At 37.8% G+C, this 25,257-nt stretch overlaps 1 long non-coding RNA gene across 1 annotated transcript; it reads left to right on the top strand.

Annotated features, from left to right (window-relative positions):
- Positions 1-539: 539 nt before the first annotated feature.
- LOC139124910 (uncharacterized) lies at positions 540-8,648 on the top strand. The gene is made up of 5 exons (XR_011550092.1): positions 540-824; positions 1,228-1,995; positions 2,352-2,424; positions 4,985-5,159; positions 8,383-8,648. It is a non-coding gene; the product is annotated as an uncharacterized lncRNA (long non-coding RNA).
- Positions 8,649-25,257: the final 16,609 nt, after the last annotated feature.

The following is a 25,257-nucleotide window of genomic DNA, read 5'->3' as shown; positions in this document are numbered from 1 at the left end:
TACAAAAGAAATCCAAACATATGCGATGCACTGATAAAGGCCAAAGTCCACTGAATTAGGAACAAGGCCGCAAACAAAAATACAAAAAAACAATCCAAACATAATATTCGAGCCCCCTGCTAGGCGAATAAGAGATCAACAACATCGACAAAATATAACATACGAAAGATCTATACCTATATTTATTGTCAGCTGAGAAAGATACCGATCTAGTTTCGAAACGTGGAGTCAAAGGGACATGGTTGTACTACGCCCATGCATCTCTCGCCATGGACCTATTTTTTCAGTTTTCTCACGAACAGTCAAAATACAATATAGCCACAAAACACATTTAAGCCCATACAAGATAAGATAGGTGATGTGTGAAGCCACTTTCCTTTTAATAAGGAGGGCAAGTCTTTTTGTAGCATGCATGAGGGGCTGTTCTCACGTTTTAGAATGCACTTTTCTATTTTTCTGATTGGATGGCTATATGTAGGCCTACAGAGATGTTTGTAACTTTGTTAAAAATTTCCGACATATGGAGGTGTTAAACGAAATCTACTGATTATCAAAATGGCGTAAATTATGTCGTTCCTCACTTGTCATTCTAACTTCTTGTTGTCTGCCATGGTCTCTCCACACGTTGGAGTGGCCCCAGTTATTGCTATGCGTCGATCCGATGTTTTCCGAAAATTCTCGAAGACCAACAAGGCTTGCGGTACATCCGGGATAGCTGATCATGAGTTCAGCTCGACTTTACCGCGCCAACGGGACGTAGCATATCCTGGAGCCGACAACCGTGGATGCGGTCAACTCCACCGTGGCTCGTAGGACAACCCTTGGTAAGTGTTACAGAACATTACATTGTTGCCGCTCAAATTATCCTTTTGCCTTGATTTGTACGAACTGCATATCTCCACCAGAGAGTTTGAGGTCTGAGTGCCTACATGGATAGGTTCAACTTTCAAAGTCAATCAAGCATAATATTATTCTCTATCCCAGTCTTGAGTTCATTCTTCTTTTATCCAGCGGCACTGATAACCAGTCAGTTTTCATACTGCAAGGAAGACTTACCACTATAGTTAACACTCAATTTGCAAATTATAGTATTGATGTACAATTTCGAATATACTGACATTTTCATTTTAAACAACAATCACGTACATGTACCTATAAATTGTCATCTAGAAAACAACAAAATGTTTTGATTCAATGTTTTATCTGTTTTATTCTGATCCCAAACAGGTATGGAAGTTAATGTGACCAAGTAAAGCATTATTGTGCAACACAATTTCAAATTTTTTAATTAATGTGGGAACAAAACCGCTTAAAAAGTGGACACAACCACTGTTATGTAATCAAGAAATCTAGATTAGCCTGACTTCCTCGAAGACAGTTATACTTTAATTAAGACAAAGACGTATGTTACTGTGATGTTAGACTGACTACCATGTTTGGCTGGAACTACTTAACATATGTGAATTCGAGAGTAAATTCTGCCATTATCGAGTATCTCAAAGTTTTACTGACAAATCAATTGACATGAAGGTGAACCCTGACCCGTCAGTTTGAAAAAACGTGCTCTGGTATGGATAAGTGATACCAGTTACTGCAGTGATGGTTATCTTATACAGTAATAGACAGCCCCTGGACATTGACGGAGAGGTCATATAAAATGAAGATGTTAACGACCCTGAAGATAGACTGACTAGAATGTTTGACTGGAACCACCGAACATACATGAATTTAGAGAATAACTTCTTTCATTTAATACTGAATATCTGTAAGTTTTACGAAAAATCAGTAGACATACATTAAGATGAACTCTGAACCTTCAGTTTTATGTAACATGCTCTGATATTGATTAGCAATATCAGTTACTCTAGTGATGTTTATTTAAATTTAAGTGAGATACAGTATTTAAAATAGACGGCCCCTGGACACAGACTGACAGCTCAAAGTTCCAGATCCGTCATAGCTCTTGTTGATGAGGTATAGCCGACGCTTTGATAGGTATGATACGAGATATTTCTGTTTTTCTGTTATCTTGTAGTTGATGTTTTAGTGTGAAAAAATTGACTTTGTTATGAAGTCTATGATGTTGTTACATATTCAAGCATATTGGAGGAGTTCACCTGTAATGAAGCCTTTGATTTTTATCTTATATATAGAGTGATAGATAAACAGCCCGGGGCCAGTGGACACAACTCACAGATTCTGACGGAGTCGTGATATTCTGAATCAGACTGACCATGATCATGTTACAATTTACCATAAACCCAATCATCTTTATACTACACCCGTGTGAGGAGTGTAAGAGTAACACTATGGTTGTTTGTAACATTCACAGAAACTTTTATATCTGATAGGTTGAGCCGCAGCACCATTACATGTAGCAGGAATGTGGTAGTCATGGCTCATTCAAGAAGGTCAGATTCAAAAGTTAAGTACCACTGCTTCCTAATTCAGCCTTATTTTTCTTCCTCAATGCCTTTAATTTGATTTAAATATACACAGTCACTCAGGGCATATTGTCAACTATCCGGAACTGCTTTTGTGACCATACGTGTCATAGAGAGAATATGAAAATGTCCCAGAGAAACATGTTACACGTTTGAATTTTTGTTTGAGATGAATAACCATGTCAGTAGGATGTATTATATTTTACCTAATCTGAGTTGTACTAAAAAGACGATTTACCACTTCACACAAACAGGCTCAAATGCAATGCCTAAGACAGCATGCAATGAGGGAAAAATGTAGGAACCTCAAACTGTACTGTCCATGATTTGACCAACCTGAAAACCGGACATTGATCATTATGTAATCAAGTCTTGTAGTTTTACAGCCTGACTGATTCAGAGCCAAATGGAATTTAAGTACAACATGGACTTGATCAACTGTGAAAGAGTGATGATAGACTGGCATATTTGACAGGCTACGAAAGTACTTTAATTTAGGGTAAATCCAGCTGAAGTTACATCTGTAAGTTTTACTAAGGAAAGTGAAGTAACGGTTCATGTCTGACACTTAGATGAACCTTGAGCCTTTGATGCTTACTGTATCTAACATGATATCTTGATTAACTAGTATCAGTTACACTTAGTGATGTCTCTTATGTCTTACTTTATACGAAGCTCAATTACTGTGAGAAAAAAATTGTAAATGATAGTGATAGGATTTGAGATGATAGATAGCCAAAATGAGCATATGTCCATTAAGGCCCATGAGCTGCAACTCAATGAAATTTGTGCTGCTCCAAATATCTGTAATAATGTCAGAAATGCATTTCATTATACGTAGTTAATGATATGGTCTGATACTCTATCAAGATAACACTTATTTGTCAAAAAACAACCAAAGAATTAGGAATGAAGTGTTTCCATTAATGCCAAACACTGCTTATTTGACATATTTTTTCATGACCGTAAACAAACAATTGTTCAGTGTGTTGAAGTGTACTCACTAAAAAATTAGGTGAAATCTCAGCTATACCTTAAGAGAAAGTGTCTGCACTACATGCTATATGCTATATGCTGAATCACAGACATAACTTCTAAGCAACGCGTACACTGCATATTTGATGCACGTGCCCTATTGTTCATAATATGTTTTTGAATAAAAAACCTAGTTAATTGTTGCAAAGAGTTTTAGTGTGTAAGCTGTTTGGTCAATGCATGACACTATTAAGGCCAACCAAAGCGAATAATTTATGAAAGTGACGTATGGTACAGCCACACCAACATCATCAAGGCAGTTTTAAAAGGAATAGAGTCAATTTGGGATTGATAGTCATATCTGAAATTGCATTTACCACATTTTCCTGTATTCTTTTCAGATTTTCAGTATTTCTATCTCTCTTTATCTCTCTTTGCCGTAGTTTCTATTTCACACATTAGCGTAGTCACAACAAAAACCTTACCTTCCCAAAGCTTACAGAAAGATGTCAACAGATTTGGTCAAAGTTCCCTTTGTGACCCTATTTACAGGAAAAGTATTCACTCATACTGTATTACATTGGACACTTATGACATTAAAATTTATTTGTTTTGTGTGTCCTTGCCTCCATCGGAATTTGGGAATTTAAAATTCATTTAAAAAGTATTCCAATTTATGCAAATGCAAGACTACTACATAAATGTAAATTAAAATGGTATTTTCCCCCTCTTTCGATACTGTTTACAAAAAAACTTGTCTGTTCAAAATCACATACATAGGCATAGTTTGCAGGGTGGCATAATATTACATATTACTTATTACAGTATTGGCAACTGTCTAAGATGGCAGATAGCCGGAAAGTATAGGCAACTGTCTAAGATGGTAGATAGCCACAATGTATTGACAACTGTCTTAGATGACAGAGAGTCAAACTGTATAGGCAACTGTCTAAGATGGCAGATAGCCACAATGTATTGGCAACTGTCTTAATTGAGCAGATAGCCACAATGTATGGGCAACTGTCTTAATTGAGCAGATAGCCACAATGTATGGGCAACTGTCTTAGATGGCGGATAGCCCCAAAATATCAGCACGTCGGACAAAATGAAGCTTGCCAATGCTCAATTTAATGCAATTTTAAACAATAGGGGTTGAATATCTTACACATTCAGGTTTCTGATTTTCCAAGGTACTAAAAGAAGGTGTTACTTTCGGAAGAGGAAAAGTAGAAATTTCATTTTTGTATACAGCCATGTGCCCTGTCAGGCATCTGAATTGAACGGCCACAGATAACGTGAACACCCTGTATACACAAGGAAATTGCCAATATGAAATGAGAATGTATAAAGAAAAATTAAGAAATTTCCAAATGGAATCAACTCTTGTACAACTTACTTTAAAAAAGGGCACAAGCACAATGCGGGAGAACGTTGCGATGCTCAGCTTGTTGAGTTTAATTGTCATCAACTGAATGGTTTCAGAATTTGTTATTGCACATTTTGACTGTGTAAATTATTCATTGTACTAATTTTCATTTTTGTTTTTAACCATTTTTGTCGTATAGAGAAGATTTGTCCTTTGAGAGGAAAAAAGTCTATGGAAAAGACACGGCGGTATGGAATTGGACATTAGAATGTGTAAGACAGGTGCCACAACAAAAAACTGGATTTGATTGTGGTGTCTTTGTGTTCCTCTTTGCCAGACTGATTGCCAGTGATGTTGTTGTGAACTTTACACAAGTAAGTGTTACGGTAGTGGAAGTGCAATGCACAACATAACACAGAAGAGACAGACTCATGCTTAGTATTATTGTTAGTTTTTTAGCTCCGCTGTCTCGAAATGAATTAAAATATCTTGATTGCTGCTGGGCTTACTGTCAAGATTATATGTAGTGGAGAGGTTTTTGTCAGGTATTATAGCAGAAAAATGTAAATGACACAAGTGTCCAGAAGCCAATAGAAATTTACACTCTGCAGGTAAGCCATGCAGTGTCACTAACTTAAGGTTCCAAGACAAGAAATTGACCTTTATAATCTAACAATTCTCTGGTGGTTAATAAGCTCAGAACCCCCTAAATTATACATTTTCTGAAATCCTAGATATAGGGGAACAATTTGGTAACCAGACTGTCACTAGTGTTTACATAACTATACCATGACAGGTAATTTGCATAACCTTTTGAAAATCTGTATTCCCTATGTTTTGTCTCAATACTTCAAAATATCTGACTCAAACTTGCTGGAATACAAGCTGTCACAACGCTTTTCTAATTGTGTCTCAGATTTTTTTATATCTTGCTTAGTTTTTTTTAGCATAATTTTAAAGACATCAATCAGGGTTAAGTTTGCTGCTCCGGAAGTTTTCTGGCATAAATATTGTTTAAGAAGTTTAAAAAAAATTGAGACACACTTTAAAAGATACCTGGGACAGCTTGTACTCAAACACATTTCAGCCATATATCTCAAAGCACTGAACAAAACATAAGGAAAATCGATTTTTGAAAGGTTATGCAAATTACCTATCACGTGATGGTTATGTAAACAATAGTGACACGTGCCACCAAATGATAAACGGTACGTAAACAGTTCATACAGTTAATGTAATGGGAAAAGTGTGTTCCTCGATACCTAAAATGCGGCCAAATATTAAGAATCAATCTCAAAGATGATCAATGATAATGTTAAGGCTACATGCCTGTTTTGCGACTCTATTTAGGGCATCGATGATGTTTTGACTTCACTTTTAATATATGTTGGATTGTACAGTTTATATGCAATTGACCCTTCAAATGTATCAAAAGACACAAAAGTTTGTCTTATGAGCAACTCAGTAAATAGAGACATGATGTAATATTTTGACACCATTATTAGCATTATCAGATAAACTCCCTCTTTTGTAATGTTCTTGGAAGTTTTTTTCAGGTCAGATAACTGGAGATTCAAATTCTGCAACTGGATAAAACATGACCATACTTATCAAAATAGGTGATTGGTAAAGATGCAACTCACACCTTACTAATATTGGTGTTTGTAATGCAATTAAACTGCTCAAAGTGCTCTGAATTGTGTCAAACGCAAGAAGTTCGTATTTCTGCTGCCTATGAATGACATTATAGCAGAAACTAGAGACTTGTTTGCAGCATGACGGTTGTAAAGCTTAAGGTACAACGTCTGACGGATGACATTAAAACTGGTTGTCAAAAGTGGCAAAAGACAAGTATCTTCATTGTCAAATCAGAAAACCATGCCTGCAATGATAAAGGTATTCATAGAAGGCCTCTGCTACACCCACTTGCGGTCATCTGAGTGACTAAGTTGGTGCAAAGATAAACAAGACAGATGACTCAGGTTGGCTCAAAGATGACCAAACAAGTCACTTTAATGCAAGTGCGAATGCATTCTCGGCAAATTCGCCTTGAATAATTGAAGCTCATTTATTGTGGTTGATTGGCAAATGATAAAATGACCATTGATGTTGTATGGAAAGATACAGTTCATTATCATTTAATTTAAATGGATGGTTTGACAATTTATGTGGATGGAAATGTGAATTCCATGACCTCTCAAACAGACCAAAACACACACAACTTTGTGTCAAAGATGCTGGATAAATTAAGATACGGTGTAATGTTTTACAAAACCATTATAGCGGCAATGTAGGATAAAATCCTTCCATGATAAGTAAGATTTTTTCCAGTTCAGAAATACAAGCAATGAAAACCCTGCGGCCAATAAAACCTGACCAAACACAACAAAATAGATCTCAAGAATGCTTGGTGGATTAAGATACGACTCAATGTTTTATGGCATCCATTTGTGTGGCCATAGTTGATATTGGGTGGTCATTTTGGCTTTCAATGAAATACTTTACATTTAATATAACGAAAGAAACTTATCCTTCAGCCTTGAACCCTTAATGTATTAGTCTCTAGTATGCAATCTCAGCTAAGATATACCTTGATATATGTTGTGGAAACAAGCTTAGCAACTATCTTGGGTTGTAAGCATCAATTTTCAGATTTTCATGGTTGATTTTATAGCAAATAAAACAAAAGATACCAGTTTTTGACCCGTAAAACATGCCAAAAGACACCAAAATCAGTGGCATAGTGTATTGAGATATGACTTCTTACACACTGAAACAGGTATTTGGATTTTTATGCAAATTTTTATGCAAATTAAGGGTTGTACATGTCAGCCAATGAAAGATATGAATTGCTTGACCCAATATACCTGGCAAAGGAGACCAAAATGACTCCAACAGCTTCTCATTGAGCTGAGATATGATATTTTACCTGTTTTTGGATGTTGTTTTGGCAGCCATCTTGGCTTTTTATGCAAATTAAGGGTTGTACATATAAGGCAATGAAAGATATGAGTTCCTTAACCCCATTTACCTGGCAAAGGAGGCCACAATGACTCCAACAGCTTCTCATGGAGCTGAGATATGGCATTTTACCTGTTTTGGAGGTGATTTTGGCAGCCATCTTGGATTTTTATGCAAATTAAGAGTTGCACATGTTGGGCAATGAAAGAAATGAATTCCTTGACCCTGTTTATACCTGGCAAATGACACAAAATCACTTCGATAACATTTCATAGAGCTGAGATATTACCATTTACATGTTTTGGCGGCCATCTATTCGGCCATCTTGAATATATTAAAATTCCCAAGGATGCCAGGGTGGCATCATGCAGATCCCGATTCAGTAGGCTTTGAAGATACAGAAACCATTGAGAGACCATTGTGGGGCCGAAACTTTTGGGTTTTGTGTTTCGGCACCAGACTAATATCTAGGCTTTCGAAAACTATATAATTTAGGGGATTCTGAGCTTATTAACCAACAGGGAATCGTTAGCTTTGAAGGTCGATTTCTTGTCTCGGAACCTTAATCGAAGACTCAATCAGATAAGTATTATGCTAATTATCTTGTAACAGTTTTACATTAATTTTCTATTGCAGGAAGAGGTAGGAAGATGCCGTAACCAAATCTTTATGAAGTATTACATAAAGGATTTTGGACTGGCACTGAATTGAATGTGGATTCAGGAGAGAAGACTTGCTTGCAAACACGGAACTCTTTATCTTCACTTGGAACAAGTTTTCACTACTTTGGATGGACACTTTGGCCTTAATAACAGAGAGTTTCCTCCGTATAGGGCTTTTAGTATAATAAAAGTATTGTTGCTAATGACTATGTAATAAAGGGAAAGTGGCTTCACACATCAGCCATCTCGTCTTGTATGTGCTTTGGTGTGTTTACTGTGTGAGTTGTGTTTTGGCTGTCAGTGTGAAAATTAATAAACGAGTCGTTAATTTTAAAGAAAGCCATGGCGAGACGTGGGCGTAGTCAGATGTGTCATTGACAGCCGTGACCCTTTGTCCCCACGTTTCGAAACCAGAGCGGTCTCTTCCACAGTCGTCTAAAAAACATATTATTTATATTAAAGTCCAGTATAACTCAACCTTCAAATAAAGTGTTGGTTTTATTTGGGATTACAGGTTGCTTCAACATGCTTAAAGGTGTGTACAATCACCTCTAATTTACATATGACCTTATATGAGGGTTGGTTTCAGTTTTCTAAATGACTGTGGGTGACAAACTTTATTTTGTGTGACCACTCTGTGAAAATCTTCAATCGGCTTGATCTCCACTTTCCATAGTGACCAAGGCTAAATTTGCATAGCTGTACCTTAAGTTTGTTGGAGAAGAAATTATTAATGATACACAATACTGCAGTTATTAAAAATACTGAACTAATTCTTAGACGTTAGAGCTAATCTTCGTTTTAAATTTAAGATAACAATATCATAAAAGACTTGCAAACGAACTTTTAAAATATGAAGATAAGTAGTTAGAACGTACACAGGCTTAAACTCCACAGGTTTTAAATGTGCTGTTTTAATATCTACCCAAATGGCCAACAACATGGCCAAGGTCATTACATAGAATTAGTTACATTTTCTGCATCTTTCCTTTCAATCAAAAATAGAAAAGTACCAAACCATGAAGAGCTTGTGCAATGGAGTCCTGATTGTAGAGATTAGTTCAGTGATAACTGTCACAAGGACAGTTCCATCTACTGGTTTTAGCACAAGTATTGCACAGTATTTTACTCACCTTCTTGTATAATAAAAACATTATTTCGTCAAAAATGTTAATTTACAAATTAAACTCATGATCAGTGCTTTGTGACTGAACGTACCCTAAATGTGCAGGTAGAATTGGAGTTTTCGAACAATGAAATACAGGTAACTTAAATCGGACTTTTGGCAAATAATTTCTTACCAAAAAATGAACGAAATAGCATTAGGTGAACCGATAGGGGGACTATTCTCAGAACATCGACAACGTGCATCGACAGTTTTGTGACGATAGAGGGCGCCTTTTTAGAAAACTTGTGGAGACAAGATCTGAACATTTCTATGGGCACACAATGTTTTATTTTCTTATTTTGTGGATATATGCATTGAAAAATCAAATACAATTTTCTAGGGGTGTCGTGTTATATAGGAGACGCATGTAGGAGCCAGCCATCAATGTAATTCGGGATGGAAACCAATAGAAGGCCACTGCAGTATGTATCTGCATGGGAATGTTAATTTGCAGGAGAATTTTTTTTTTCACAGGGCAGGGAAAATCGACAGGTTTTTTCATCTGAGGGTAGGGTAGTTTCGTGTCTGCAGAAAAAATTGAGCAAAATAGAGGGGAATTTTTTGTAGGGCAGGGGAAATCGGCAAGCTATTACGCCCCAGGGCAGGGGAGCTTCAAAAATTGACATTGGCGAGGGGAACATACACACAATTAGTGGGGAGTGGGTAAAAATGAAGTATGAGTACTGGAGGGTAAGTCGAAAAATATTCAGTGGAGGGCAAATTACGAACAGCTAATTAATCACCCCCCCCCCCAGACTTAAAATTAGTCAGTTCACATTACTTGTCATGCACAATATATCTTATCATAGTAAGGACCCCTTTAAAAGTGCATTGTTTGTTGGCTGGACCTGTATTATTTCGCTCACACTGCATCAAACGCAATAATACAGATAATTTCACACTAATGTGTTGTCTGTATTAGAGAATAATACACGTGAATTCACATGAATCCACTTAAATACAGGCTTGCTGAATACAAACAATGGAGTATTTACTGTATTAATCTGTATATGCACTATTCAGCTAAAATACAGGCAACAATCCATGCTAATAAAGTACGTATTATCGGTTTTCATGCAGTGTCACATATTTCAAACATTCATAATAAGTCACCTTTTTACTTGGGGCTTGTGTCCCAAACGGAGTCAATAAAACTAGCATTTGATAATGATTTGCAACTACATATTTTTCTGAGGTGTCCATTCAGTTTGCAATACAACGCCACTATCAAATTGCTTTCTGTCCGTATCTTTGAACTGTTCCGTATCTTCATGGTTTGGCATAGGCGAAGGATGATGACTAATCCTATTAGCAAAATCTAAACTTATTCGAAGGAATCAATCTCAAGACAATCTACTTATGGGGTTCAGATCTAGGCCCAGGGCCAGCCAGAACTAATCCGGCAGAACATGAGAAGATAAGCTAATCTTTTGTCCTCGTTCACATTACGTTCAACGCTGTCCTAGCATAGATCATTTGGTAGCGTTTAGCCGACCTTTGACGTTATACAGGTCACAATGGCTGTCTTCGACAACAGGACCATGTTCGTCCTGTTCTGGTTGTTTTTACGATCTTTGCGATTGAGAGGGACAGTTTGACCCATCGATCACTTTTAAACGAGGTATCTGGTATACAAGAGTTAACTGATGAACCTCGAAGGCGAAATCGACGGAGTGGTCGTCAGCAGCGTGAGGAAATTCGGCGGTCAAGAAGGCGCGTTGTGTTTCTGACAACAATGGCCGCAAATGCGCCGTTGGTCAATATGGTCGATTGGAGAATATGGACACGGTTCCGAAAGCGCAATTGGTGGGAAGATGTCGTTTTCATGTAAAAAGTGTGAAAGAGGCTCCCCACCTAACTATCCAAAATGTTTTTGTGTCGAGTTTGTGTTTGATTTGTTTCAAAAATGTGTTCCGACATTCTTATCCGATTGTTTGTGTTAATAAAAAAATGTTTGTTTCGCCTCGGTATTTGTAGGGATAATTGGATTAGTGTGTACGGTAATGTTGTTTGTGTGGGGAAAGCTTATGGCGAGGTATGCTGCCCATAATCTGGCTAAATTCTTTGTAAAACATACAGGTCTTTCTTCCCCGACCGCTTGTCCTATTATTATCATAAACTTTTTTGAATTCGGACTTCAAATGTTTCATCTTACGTTTGCATTGATCTGGGCTACGATCAAACCCATGCTCTCACAAACGTTGTGAGATGGTATTGTATGCGATTCAATCCCTTGACGTGCCGTCCATCAGATTTTTCACCATATCTTCGTTCCAAATGCCTAAAAGACACTTGATTTCTTCGGTAACCCAGTTGACTCCTCGACTCGCCATGTCTAAAATGATACTGAATCGTCGAAGAGGTCAAAGACTACAGTGCCTGTCAACTACAGAGGGCGTCAACTGGGACCTGAGTCGGACAAAACACGTTCACATACTCTGTTTACTGCTTGGCCAGAGACCTGGGTCGGCCACAAACCACCCCTCTCGACTAGGACAGAAATTGTCCGGACAGTGGACGGCCAGAACTGTTCACACCTGTTTTTTTGGTCGGCCACGAACATAGCTAGGACAAGGGCCTAGTCTTTTTTGGCTTATGTGAACATCCCTACTGATACCCATGTTAGGTAATGCGCTCTCGGTAAATAGCGATCAAGGAGTGATCAGCCCAGAGACTTGACGTGAACAAGAGATCGACTTCCTCTCTTACCGTATATACAGTTCTACGATGACTTTTGATGGTAACTGAATTATTTTGCGTGAAGGTGCGCCGACCAAATAAACTGAAGTGGCGATAACAAAAGGCTTAGCTCAACCACATTGTACCCTCTGCTGCTCACTAGTTTACATGGTTTTCTTAATTTGGCTAGAGTTCTATTTCTTGTAACGTGGCCTCTGGTAACAAGTCCCGCAGTCATTTCACCTTGTCGTTCAATGCGATTGCTATTGTTTGTCACACAGATGACAGAAAGAGTGGTCGCAATTCATCCAAGCACCTTAACAGCTGGCATCAAAATCAATCCTGGGAGATGATAATAACCAGGCTTTTCTGAATTGTAGATCCTTAGTCTCCCAGGGCCTATTTCCAGCGATGCCAGACAGGGTCAGTCCTCGAGTATAAAGAAAATGGCGTCCGTTCGTCACTAACTAACAAGGTAAAGCCAGATTTACATGAATTGCACACTAAAGATACGAACAACATTAACACGTGATCAGCAATTCCAACACAGGAAGTTCAATGACAATACTTATAGCTTCAGCCACGTGAACTTGCTTGATGCCAGAGCAAGTCACATTGGAAGCCAGGGAGGTTTCACCGTGTTAGCGGCTGTCAACCACAATAAACAGAGTTGTTTAGATTATTTTCAAATATGTTATGAAGGAAATGCAACGACAAAAAAAAACAATAGTTCTTATTCAAGAGGGTATCGAGAATCTTTTTCAAGGATCGCGCCCTTATGATCCTTCCGTGTATAAAATATGCTGTTCGATGGCACCCATATTATCTCTCCAGGTTCCTGCTACAGAAAAGTCAAATATGATGGCTTCTTACAATTTACTGTAGAATCTATTTGTTACGTGAGAAAAACAAAACGGTGAACTCACCAATATCGTTGTAGAACGAAAAGTTTCGAAAAACAAAACTTATCACTAAGTCAAGTGTAAAGTGCAAACTGTGAAAGTCTATTATTATTATTGTTAATCTTCATTTGAAACTCGAGAACTCCATAGGTGAAATACCTCTTTTTATGAAGGTCGAATAGACAAAAGAAAATCATATTACAGCACCAACTTGAAAACACAAACGCTCAGAAGTACAAATAGCAAAAAACTAGGAAGAGGCATCAGACAAGTAAATAGAATACAGAAAGTTGTTGCAAGATACAGAAAGTTGTTGCAAGATTTCTTAAATCTAGTCAGTGACTCGGACTCCCTGATTGAATTGGGAGATTGTTATATTCATCCATACCCGCAACGGACAAGGTGTTTTGACAAAGAAGTGTTCATGCTTTCTGAACTTTAAGGAGGTTCTGATTGGAAGAACGAAGTGATCTGGAAGGGGTATAATTATTCAACATACTGGTTGTTTAGTCTAGGGTTAGATTGTGAGTTACTTTGTAAATTTTGGCCATACGATTGAAACAGAGTTTCAGTTAATCGGTAGCCAATGAAGCTGAGTTTACATTTGACAAGTGGAAAGAGGCGGAACAGTGTCAATAATAAGTCTTATTGCACGTCCCTGAAGACGCTCCAATGCATCTGATATTGCTATTGGAAGTAAAGCTCCAAACATTAGAACAGTAATTGGTGTGTGGTGAGATAAAACAGTAGTAAAATAGATTGCGTGAGTGGAGAGGAAGAATTTTTTGATGCGTCTCAAAGACAGAATTTGGAATTGATTTTGCTTGAAGTGGTTGAAATGTGTTCACGACAGTCTAGGTTATTAGAAATAGTGACCCTTAGTAACCTCTCTGATGAGACGCCGTCAATAGTTTTACCAACCAACACTGCATGAAACCCAATAAGTCAGATAAATTCACATTAATGAGTTGCCTGTATTATAGAATAATACACGTGAATTCACATGAATCCACATGAATACAGGCTTGCTGAATACAAAAAATGGATTCTTGACTGTTTTCATCTGTATATGCACTCTTCAGCTAAAATACAGGCAATAATCCATGTTAATACAGTAAGTATTATTGGGTTTTCAGGCAGTGCAAAGTGAGGTTGAAGTATCAAATGTCAATGTGCCGTCTCTTCTGAGAAGTTGTAAAGATCATTGATTTTGTCTTACCCGGATTGATACAAAGTTTGTTAGTAAGACACCAACTGTTTTTAGATCAGCATCAACTAATTTTAGATCAGCATTCAGGTAAATAGATATGGTATTTAATGACTTTTTGAAACATGAAGTGTTGTGTTGTCTGCAAAGGAAGTACAGGATGAATTTTCAAGGTGAAGGGGCAAATCGTTAACATAAATGATAAAGAACGTTGGCCCAAGTATGGAACCATGCGGCACACCGACACTGACGTCAATTACATCTGAGTTTGTACGTTTAAACTGCTGAAATTGTTTACTTGTGAGTAAGTGTGATTTATAAAATTGACAGGGTATGATCAGAACACCCATAGATTTTAAGTTTTGAAAACAAGATTGTGTGATCAACGAGATCAAATGCTTTCCTCAGGTCTAAAAATGCTGAGCAAACGATGTTTCCATGATCTATTTCTTTAGTCCATGAGTTGACCAGACAACCATATGTAGTTTCACAAGAGTGTTTGGCGCGAAGTCCAGATTGGTTAGAAAAGAAGAGATTGTGTGTTTCCATGAAGTTTACAAGGTGATTGTAATTGCGTCCAAGAAGCTTGGAAAGTATAGGAAGTACACTTATTGGCCGGTAGATACCAGGTTCATCTATTGGACTTTTTATAGATTGGACTAACACGAGTCAATTTCCATTAAGATGGAAACTGACCTTTGATAATGCATCAGTTAAATGCATACATGAGGGAAGATGCTATAGTGTTGGCTGCCAACTTTAAGACTTTGGGTGATAATAAACCTGAACTGGGAGATTTCTTACAGTTTAGAGATTTGATTTTGGAAAGAACATAGTTAAAAGACTTGGTTGGGATATCGAAAATTGACAGAAGATTTTTTATACCGACGAAATCTGACAATTCGTCACGGTTGACTGGGCTACTGTTACATTTGGCAGATAGCTTGTTGACGGTGTTGATTTAGTATTCATCGAATGTATTTGAGATTTGCTTAGGATCAGTTAAAATGTTTTTATTTGATTAAAGTTTGATGGGAATACTTTACAATTTTGCTGGAGCAAGTTCACGAAATGGTTTCGAGTATTTCGATATATTCATGTCATCGGATGATAAGAGGTTGTTGTAATACTGTGATTTGGATTTAAAAATAAGATTTTGACTCTGTTTCTTAAGTGTCTATAGTCTGAGAAGCAAGATGTTCTTCTGGCTGTATCACATAGTTTTATTAATTTTGATATTTCTTCGTTCCACCAATGAGGATGACACAGGCGACATACACGTTTCTGTTTTAGCAGAGCATGCTTGTCAAGAACAGCCATGAATAAGTGAGTCCATATTTCAATGACGTCATCAGGGTCATCAAAACATTGGATGATGTTCCAGGGGACTTTTTGTAAGTCTGAGACAAAGTCGTCTGGGATAAATTGTTTCATACAGCGATAAGTGATAGTGTCATGTGCATTTTTTTGGTGCTGTAATGATAATCTACAAATGACACAAGTTGGAAAATGGTCACTGATACTGTACTTTGGTGCAAAGGTATGAGTTATATTCTTGGTTTGAGACACAGACATGTAGACTTGATGGTAGGAGTTATTGTAGTAATAGGCTACTTATCTTAGCAGGGGCGGCACTGGGCTCCAGAGTCAGACTCTACGACAAAGAGAACAGTCCTTTGGCTTGATTGCAGGCTTGAGATTGCACAAAGTCCATAGAATATGTCAAGCATTGCTGTTAAGGTCTTGAAAAGTCTCAAAATTAATACTGCCAGAGTTTCAAAAGCCTTGAAGTAACACTATCCTATATGTGTGACTGCAAATTGTGTTGTCCCAGTATTTATTTATGGTTATATACGAGATGTAAGAAACTGCTCTAAAATATCACCACTTACACGACTAATCACTTTGCAGAAGGTTCAAAACATGACTAATTAAATTCAAAGTCATGAGGTCATGAAGGACAGTGACTTTGAGAATGTTCTAGACTAATTAAACTCAGGTCATGGGTGTGGGCGAAATGACCTACATAACACAGCCCGTCTTCAAAACAAAGAAACATTTTTAAAGAAAACTCTTTCTTTAAACTTCCAAAAGATTTTGATTTGTTTCTCCAAGGTGTCACTGTGCAGGACAACATCGTCGACGTAAGCGTCACTCTTCTAGTCCGTTTAAGACGTCGTTAATCATCCGTTGGAATGTGGCCGAAGAGTTCTTCATTCCGAATGGCATTACATTGACTTGAACAATACGTCAATAGAGGGACTTGCCAAGATCCCTTTGGTAGATCAAATTTTGTCACATACTTGGCTTTTCCCACTCGATCGATGCAATCATCAATCCTCGGGATTGGGAAAGGGTGTGATTTTGTGAGAGTGTAAACTTTCCTGTAGTCTGTGTACATACAATAGTTTTGATCTGGTTTTGGCATGGGCATGCACGGTTAACTCCAGTTACTTTACTGGGTTCAATCAAATTATTATCCAGCAGATATTAGACTTAATCCTGGAGATATTTTGCTTTCGCTGGATTCAGTCTGTAAGGATATTGTTTCACAGTTTAATGTCTTTGAACTCAACATTGTGATAGATGACATTGTCGTCATTAGAACATCTTGGAACAAGTATTCGTATTCGTGGATCAGTTATTTCACCTGTTGTTATTGTGAAAGCAGGAGCTGTGCCAACTTTGTAGGCTCAAGATTCTCCCGCATTGCTGAATTCTGGAGTTTGACCGATCCCAGCTTTGAATTTAAAGTATTTTCATTCAAGTCAGTTTCACTGTCACTACCTTTATAACGGTTTGCAGTCTATCTAAACATTGATTAAGCATATGTAAGGCATAAATGTCTGTCAGATGTTATTATGATGTAATTTAAATCACTTAATTTTTTATCAATTAGATAAGAACCAAAGTAACGAGCATGGAGTGGTTTGCCAGGAACTGGAAGAAAAATAAGAACGTTTTGAGCAGGTTCAAACTTCCGTTTTGAGGTGTTTTTATCGTATTTCACTTTCATGACTGCTAAAATGTCTCAAGGTTTTCTCTGGCAAATTCACATACCTTAGAATGTTTTGTAAGAATCTCCGATACACATTGCAATATATTCAGACCATGGATTGCACCTGGAACCTCCAAAGGGTGTGCATCGTGTTGACTGAGCTCCGCAACTCGTGAGAAGTAAATTCTTCTCCCTGGTACTTTCTGACAAAGTTGCCTCAAGTTTTCGTCTAAAAGTAATGACACATCAGGGGAAGGCTGCATTAACTTGCATGGTACCTGAACCCGAGTTTTTGCCTGACCAACTCGGGTGACAAACAGAAGACTTTAATATCCCAAGGTGTGAATGTTCCATTGTTATGTTTATCTAATCCAGCTGGTGCCATTGTAGTGCCATCGTAGGAAAGGCAGATCTGTGAAATTGATCCTCTGGGAAGTCGGGTATTACTAAGTTAATGGAGCTTTCCCATAATGATAGGATGGGAATAACTCTAACTACATGGTGTTGCCGTATTGGTGGCTTTTCTCAACCAATATCATGAAAAATGGCAACTCTACCTTCTGCCTATAACCCCATGGTCAACTGCTCTGCAACCATAACATTTGGCTATCGATTTGCCTGTACAACGATAGTTGTCTCGACCCTGCTCGTCATTGGTTCGGCTCTTTCAGACGACACGGTTCATAAATTTCTTAGTTTACCTGTTTATTTACCATGTTCTGGCCTAGCAAGAACGTTGCAAGACAAACTGGCGTTTGAAACTATGTTTCGGTCAGAAAACAGCTTGACAAAACACAGGTTTGATACGAGTGACAGCTGGACTGGTCATTTAAAAACGTGAATTGAGCCACTGCCTGACACCCTCACGTGTTCTTTATATCTACTGATTCCGAGACACTTATTCTTAGTGGCGATATAGAATCTAATCCTTTGCCACAGTCAACTAAGCCAAAACAGTCTAAAATTACAGACACAATGCCTACCAGGTTGCGAGATTTGCACAGTCACTCGATATCGCTGGAAGAACTGAACAAGGACAGAGGGAAAACCGGAGAAAATGATTATACGATAAAAGACATAATGGATGAACTCGGTACCATGAATTGTCATCTCCGGTCAAATAAATCCCTTTTTGATGGAATAAATAACAAAATAGGACAAAATGAAGCTTAAATGAGAGAGGTAAGGTCAGAGCTGCAGCGGAAACGTGAACTTGTGCAATTACACAGAAATTAAAATGAACAACTAGGCGAACAAATTCGTAAAATCTAATCGTAAGCGGACTATACTACATCGCAACTAAAACGCAATAATTTAATTGTTTATGGGGTTTCCGAGCCTGCAAACGATAAAGAAAGCTGGGATGAAAGCGAGGAAAAAGTGAAAGCCCTACTGAAAGACGGACTGAACAATAATGGTGTGGAATCTGAGCGTGCTCATCGGCTGAATACAAGCTCCCATCCGCGACCAATCATTGCCAAGTGTACAAGTTTTAAACAGAAGGAACAGGTGTTAACAGCTGCACGAAAATGGAAAGAATCTGAAACAACACCGTATTGCTGAAGATTTTTCTGTCCGTGTTCGTAACATTAGAAAGTACTTATCGAAGTTTGTCAGACAAGCTCGGCAAAACAACCAACGATGTAGACTCTCATATGATAAAATTATTATCGAAGGTAAAGTGTTTGTGTATGATACGGTTAACGATGATATAAAACCACTAGGTAAATCAAAATAGGGTTTTTCTCGAGGGTCTATGGTCTAGGCCAAGGTCCAAAGTGTAATAAAATAAGAATGATAAGGATGTCTACTCTAAAACTTGTATCTATGAAACGACCCTAATAATTGTACTGCTGTTGATATTTCGACAACTGTTTTGAAGACACTGATACTTAGTGTACAAGGGCTTAAGAATAAGGTTTTCACAGATGAGTTTCAAGCAACAGTTGCAAATCACAATATCCTTAGATTTGTAGAGACCTGGCTCAGTGGATCTAATGAATGCCATGTATTCCTGGTTACATTGCTTTTAATATGCCAAGAGTAAAATGTTGTAAACAAGGGCGTAGGGCGGGGGAGTTGCTGTCTCTGTTAGTAAAAGTATTGTAGATGGTGTCACTCACTCAATTGAAATGCAATTTGCAAGGTGTAATTGTACTACTGTTTCACATTGATTTCTTTCATTTTAAATCATCTAAGGATATTGACGATGTGTACTTTTGTGTTTACACTGCACCAGAACACTCCACTGTATAAAATGGTACCAGACGTAAACGGTATAGTAGTATAGTACTCCTAGAAGTGCATGTCAGATATATTGTCTGATTACCCTGATGTAAATGTAATTGTAACAGGAGATCTTAATGCAAGAACCTCTTCTGATGATGACTATATTGTAGATGATTCTATTGATTATTTACCGTTAGAATCATATTCCTGTGATACGTTTACCTTTCCACGCAAATCAAAGAACAAAGTCATCGATAGTTTTGCTAAATCTCTTTTATCACTTTGTAAAATATTTTATATTCATATTGTCGGTGGACGTCTTCAAACCAGACACTCCTGGAGAGTATACATGTATGTCAAATAATGGGTGCAGCACTGTTGATTACTTAGTAAGCTCTACTGATTTATTTAAAGCTGTGACACATTTTTCTGTTATTTATATTGATCTGTCCGGTCATTTACCCATGTGAATATGTGTATTTTTAGTCTTCAAAGGCCTTCTGTAAATGAATATAAGAGTACACAAAAGAATGCCAAGTTTAAATGGAAAAAAGAACTGAAAGATATTTGTATTGAGCGCATGAGTGCCTCAGAAATATGGGATAATGTACGTTCTGCGTTAGATATTTCTGATATTACCAGCTATATTAAGTATATGTGTATTTTTTTGAATCTGCTGCTGAAGAAATGAAAATACAAACAACAAAATCATTCCAGCCCCGCGCCCACACAAAAATTGACCAATTTGGGATTATGGCTTATCAACCAATTTCATTGTTCCTGCTGTTTTTCCTTAAATGTTTGGTTAGTCCTATGTACTTGACACCTTTCGGTAAACTTGTACCTGGTTGGTCTAAAGGGCTCTTCCGATAATTATGACCCCTCGTGCTGGTGAGGTGTTAAACTTCTTTTTAACAGTAGTATAGTCTCAGCTATACACAAGTGATCAGTATTACAACAGAAAATACAAAACTCGAAAGCTATCTAGAAGCGACAAAACTCGCACTTCTAGAGATACCCTTTCAAACAAGGAAACAGAACATGTCGCGTGCTCAAAGAATCGCGATAAACAAGCTTGCAAACAATAGGCTAATTACAATAAAACCCTTTGACAAGGGTCGAGGCATCGTCATCGTAAACACAAAAGATTACGTACACGAATGCGAAAGACAATTACGCAACACCCGGTATTATACACAACTAGACAATGACGACACAGAACAAACAGTAAACAAAGTACACGAACTATTAAACAAAATGTACGAGAAAAAACACATCGACCATGATACTTATTAGTATCTCGATCCAAAAACATAAAAATCCGTACCCCGCAGTGGTACTTACTACCTAAATTCACAAACCACCGCCCGAAAACTCAACGTTTGCGGCTGCTCTAGTCCCACTAACAGAATCTCAGAATTCTTGGATTACTTCATAAAACCATTGGTCCAGCAACAACCAACGTATTTAAAAGACACAACAAACTTCATACAAGAAATTGAAAAACAAATGCCCCCAACATGCATTTCTTGTAACACTCGACGTAGTATCTTTGTACACAAACACAATTCACGACGAAGCGATTCGGCTAGTCAGTGAAACATTAAACTCACAAACCTCGCTTCAAACAAATTACGGTATCAAAAAGCCACCAACGGAAGACTTAATAGAAATGCTTTCACTAATTCTAAAACACGACAGTTTTGAATTTAACAAGCAATACTTCCGTCAAACCTGCGGTTGCAGCATGGGATCGAATGCGTCTCCAGAAATTGTTGACATTGCTTTTCATGAACATGAAAAGAGAATATCGTAAACAACAGCAACAACATTCATTTCTGAAAAAGATTTAGAGATGATGTCTTTGCAATCTTTCTGGGAACACAAACCGAACTCACTAACTTCATTCAAAAAATCAACACAATGCACCCAACGTTTAAGTTTTCATACGAAAACGACACAAGAAATTACATTCCTCGATGTAGTAGTTTTCAAAGGTGCAAGATACCACAAGGAAAATGTCCTCGACATCAAAACACATACTAAACCAACAGCACATTCCAATTTCCACACAGAGAATCGTGTCACCCGACAGCAACATTTAATGGCTTTATCAAAGGTGAAATCCTTCGATACGCCCGCACTTGTAACAACAATGACTTTACTAAAAAAGTCGCTTTCTTTAGAAACGAACTACTCGACAGACATACAAAAACACCGAAATCACGAATATAACAGATAAAATAAACCACAGTATTCGTAACACACTAACAAACCGTACAATTACACGTAAGAAACAGCAACAAACTCATCTTCAGTACAACTTACAGTCCCAACATAAAAGCAAAAGATCTTAAGGCAATTCTTTTGAAACATTGGGCTGAACTGGAGAAGGACTCAACTCTAAGGAATCTATTTCCAGAATCACCAATCATTGCCTACAAGAGAAACAAAACCTAAAAGACACACTAGTCAAAAAAAATTCACAGAAGTAAAGAAACAAAAAACAAACAAGCCAGACCACCAAATGGACTCACAACGAGACCCAAACATTGATATTCTTGCCTCGCTATTCGATGATCAAGATCACTAAAACACATTAAAATAAATATTCACAAACACAAACTAAGGAAAGAATTTACATTGCGACTGATGAGAAACCACACTCGGGTTTCGAAACGCAAGTGTCAAAGGGCCACTCTATCAACTTTGTCATATCGATGACACGTGGCAGACCAAGTACAAACGGTGTATGCACTGCTCCGTCAAATCGTCCAAAATCCACGAATAGCTTGTCAGCAACAAACCTTTTAGCCTCACAAACCCATAACTGATGTCAGATAGGCTCTGCCTGTGAACTCAAATGCCCAGAAGAAGAAACAGGAAAGGGAAATTGAGCTCTACAACCGACTCGGAGACCAGTCCAGACCCAAAGCGCACCAAGATGGCCGATAACACCGAAACCGCGCAGTCTCCGGTAAAGTCGACTGAATGTCTAGCAGATATTCAGAGCACTCTCGCTCTGCTCAAGGTAAAGATAAACAAGTTTGACACCATTGAGACTCAGCTAGCAGATCTACAACGTTCTGTTGACTTCGTGAGTACCTGTTTTGATAGCTTCAAACAGGACATGGCCAACATCAAACAACTGTTCACAGAACTTCAAACAGAAAACGATCGCCTAAACACTGAACTTTCAATAACCAAAAGAGAACTGTCCACAACAAGAGATGAATTACACGATTTACAGCAATACACAAGGCGCAACAACATTGAAATACACGGAATACCACAACATGATGATGAAAGTACGGACGATATAGTTATACAGGTGGCTAAAACTGTCGGTGTCAACATAACATCAACTGATATCGACATTAGCCACCGTCTGCCTCGTCGTCGACAAGATGTAGCAACCGGGCGGCCTAACAATCCCCCGATCATTGCTAGATTCGTTAGAAGATCCGTACGAAACAACATCTATTATGCGAGGAGATTCCTAAAGGATAAAACACCGAGACAACTCAACCTTGATCAACATGCAAGTAATAAGATCTACATCAACGAAAACCTGATACCGGATATGAAAAGACTGTTCCACCAAGTTAACGAAAGACGAAAGCAACTAAAATGGAAGTATATCTGGACAAGCAACGGAAAAATCTATACAAGAAAGAATGAAGACACCCAGGCAATCGTCATCTCATCAGAAAACTCCATAAACCGCATCGCGTGAACGCTTTACTTTAACACTGACTCTTAGTTTTGTATTGCAACTCCGTTCTCATGAACTATGAGCACAACACAAGAACCACCAACCATCAAGTACAACTGTAACTCATATTCTATTGACGAGTTCAATACAGGTAAATCATCCTCTGATAAGCTCATATTTTCCGCTTTACATGTGAATATCAGATCTATTAGTAAGCATTTCGAAGATCTCATTTCCCTGCTTCAAGTTCTGCAGCACACATTTCCATTTATAGCTGTTACAGAAACTTGGCTGAAAAATAGTTCAAATCATCAGCTCTTCCATTTACCATTGTATAGACTTGTCACCTGCAACCGTCAAATTCCAGAGGTGGTGGCGTGGCATTATATATTCACTCCTCTTTGTCTTTCTCACACATTGATAACTATCAGCTTGACAGCTGCGAATCTATTTTTGTCGAAACGGTCTTTGCAAATAAAAAGGTGGTAATTGGAGTTGTTTACAGGCGTCCAAACACGGCTATACATGAGTTTCTTAATAGCCTAGAAGGGGTTGTAATGGACATTTCAACAAAAAAGAAAGATTGCATTATACTTGGTGATTTTGACATCGACACAAGCTGTAACGACTCAACATCTACCCAGTACACAACAATTCTGAGTTGTTACAATTTTCATCAGATTATTACCATTCCAACCAGAACTCACATGAACACATCTACAACTATCGACCATATTTTAGCAAATATCACAGATCAGTTCTTTGACTGTGGCTCACTGCAGACCGATATAAGCGATCATTTCTCAACCTTTTGCGATTTCACATGAACTACATCATTTTTTTCAAGTCTAAGCCTTGTTCTCACACTTTCAATTTCAAACATTATAGTAAAGAAGCTTTTAACGAAGATTTATGTAATATTTCATGGGAATCAGTTTTATCAGTCATCAGATGTAAATATTGCGTATGACAGATTTTATCGAATGTATTACAGTGTTGCTTCCAAACATGCACCTGTTACTAATTATAACAAACGTCATTATTCACACAGCACATTGAAAACCCTGGATATCACGAGGTCTCCGTAAATCAATCAGAACCAAGCACTTACTATTCTCACGTAAGAGACGTCAGCCACGTAACACTGAGTGCATACGTCACTATCACACCTACAGGAATCTGCTCACCAAGCTCTTGAGACTTGCTAAGCGTAACTATTATACCGACAAGTTTAACTCAGTTGCCGGCAATACTAACAAAACATGGCAAGTCATAAACAACTTGATAAACAAAAATGAGTGCAAAGGCAACGTTCCCACCAAAATTAGAGTTAACGCCCAGACAGATAACTACACAACAGACCCCGCCAATATTGCTGACATTTTCTGTGATTTCTTCACTAACATCGGACCAGATCTTGCTTCTAATATTCACACTGACACTCATCCAACTAACTATCTCAATAATAGCAACATGAATTCCATTTTTTCAACCCCATTACTGTAGATGATATCACCAAGGAAATTATGGCCCTTGATTGTAGTAAATCTGCAGGGTACGATTTTATTCACCCTCTTCTAGTTAAAGATGCTGTTAATTACATTTCTCACCCTCTTGCATATATTGCTAACCTCTCTCTCACTAATGGCCAATTACCCAACGCTTTGAAGTTTGCCCGTATAACACAATTTTTAAAAAGGGGTCCCCTTTCGAGGTGGAAATTATAGACCAATCTCAATTCTTCCGACATTTAGCAAAATCTTTGAATCCCTGGTCAACAAGCATTTGATTTCGTTCTTAAACAAATACAATATCTTCTTAGATACTCAATATGGCTTTAGGAAAAATCGTAGTACCAAACTTGCCCTAGTGGATTGATTTCTGAGATCACAGATCACATTGACAAAGGTTATGTTACCCTAGGGATCTTCATTGATTTAAAAAAGGCCTT

This window comes from Ptychodera flava (assembly GCF_041260155.1).
Source record: "Ptychodera flava strain L36383 chromosome 23 unlocalized genomic scaffold, AS_Pfla_20210202 Scaffold_24__1_contigs__length_23054250_pilon, whole genome shotgun sequence".
Classification (NCBI taxonomy): domain Eukaryota; kingdom Metazoa; phylum Hemichordata; class Enteropneusta; family Ptychoderidae; genus Ptychodera; species Ptychodera flava.
Note: the sequence above shows the minus strand (reverse complement) of the source record. Positions and strands in the feature narration are given on the sequence as shown.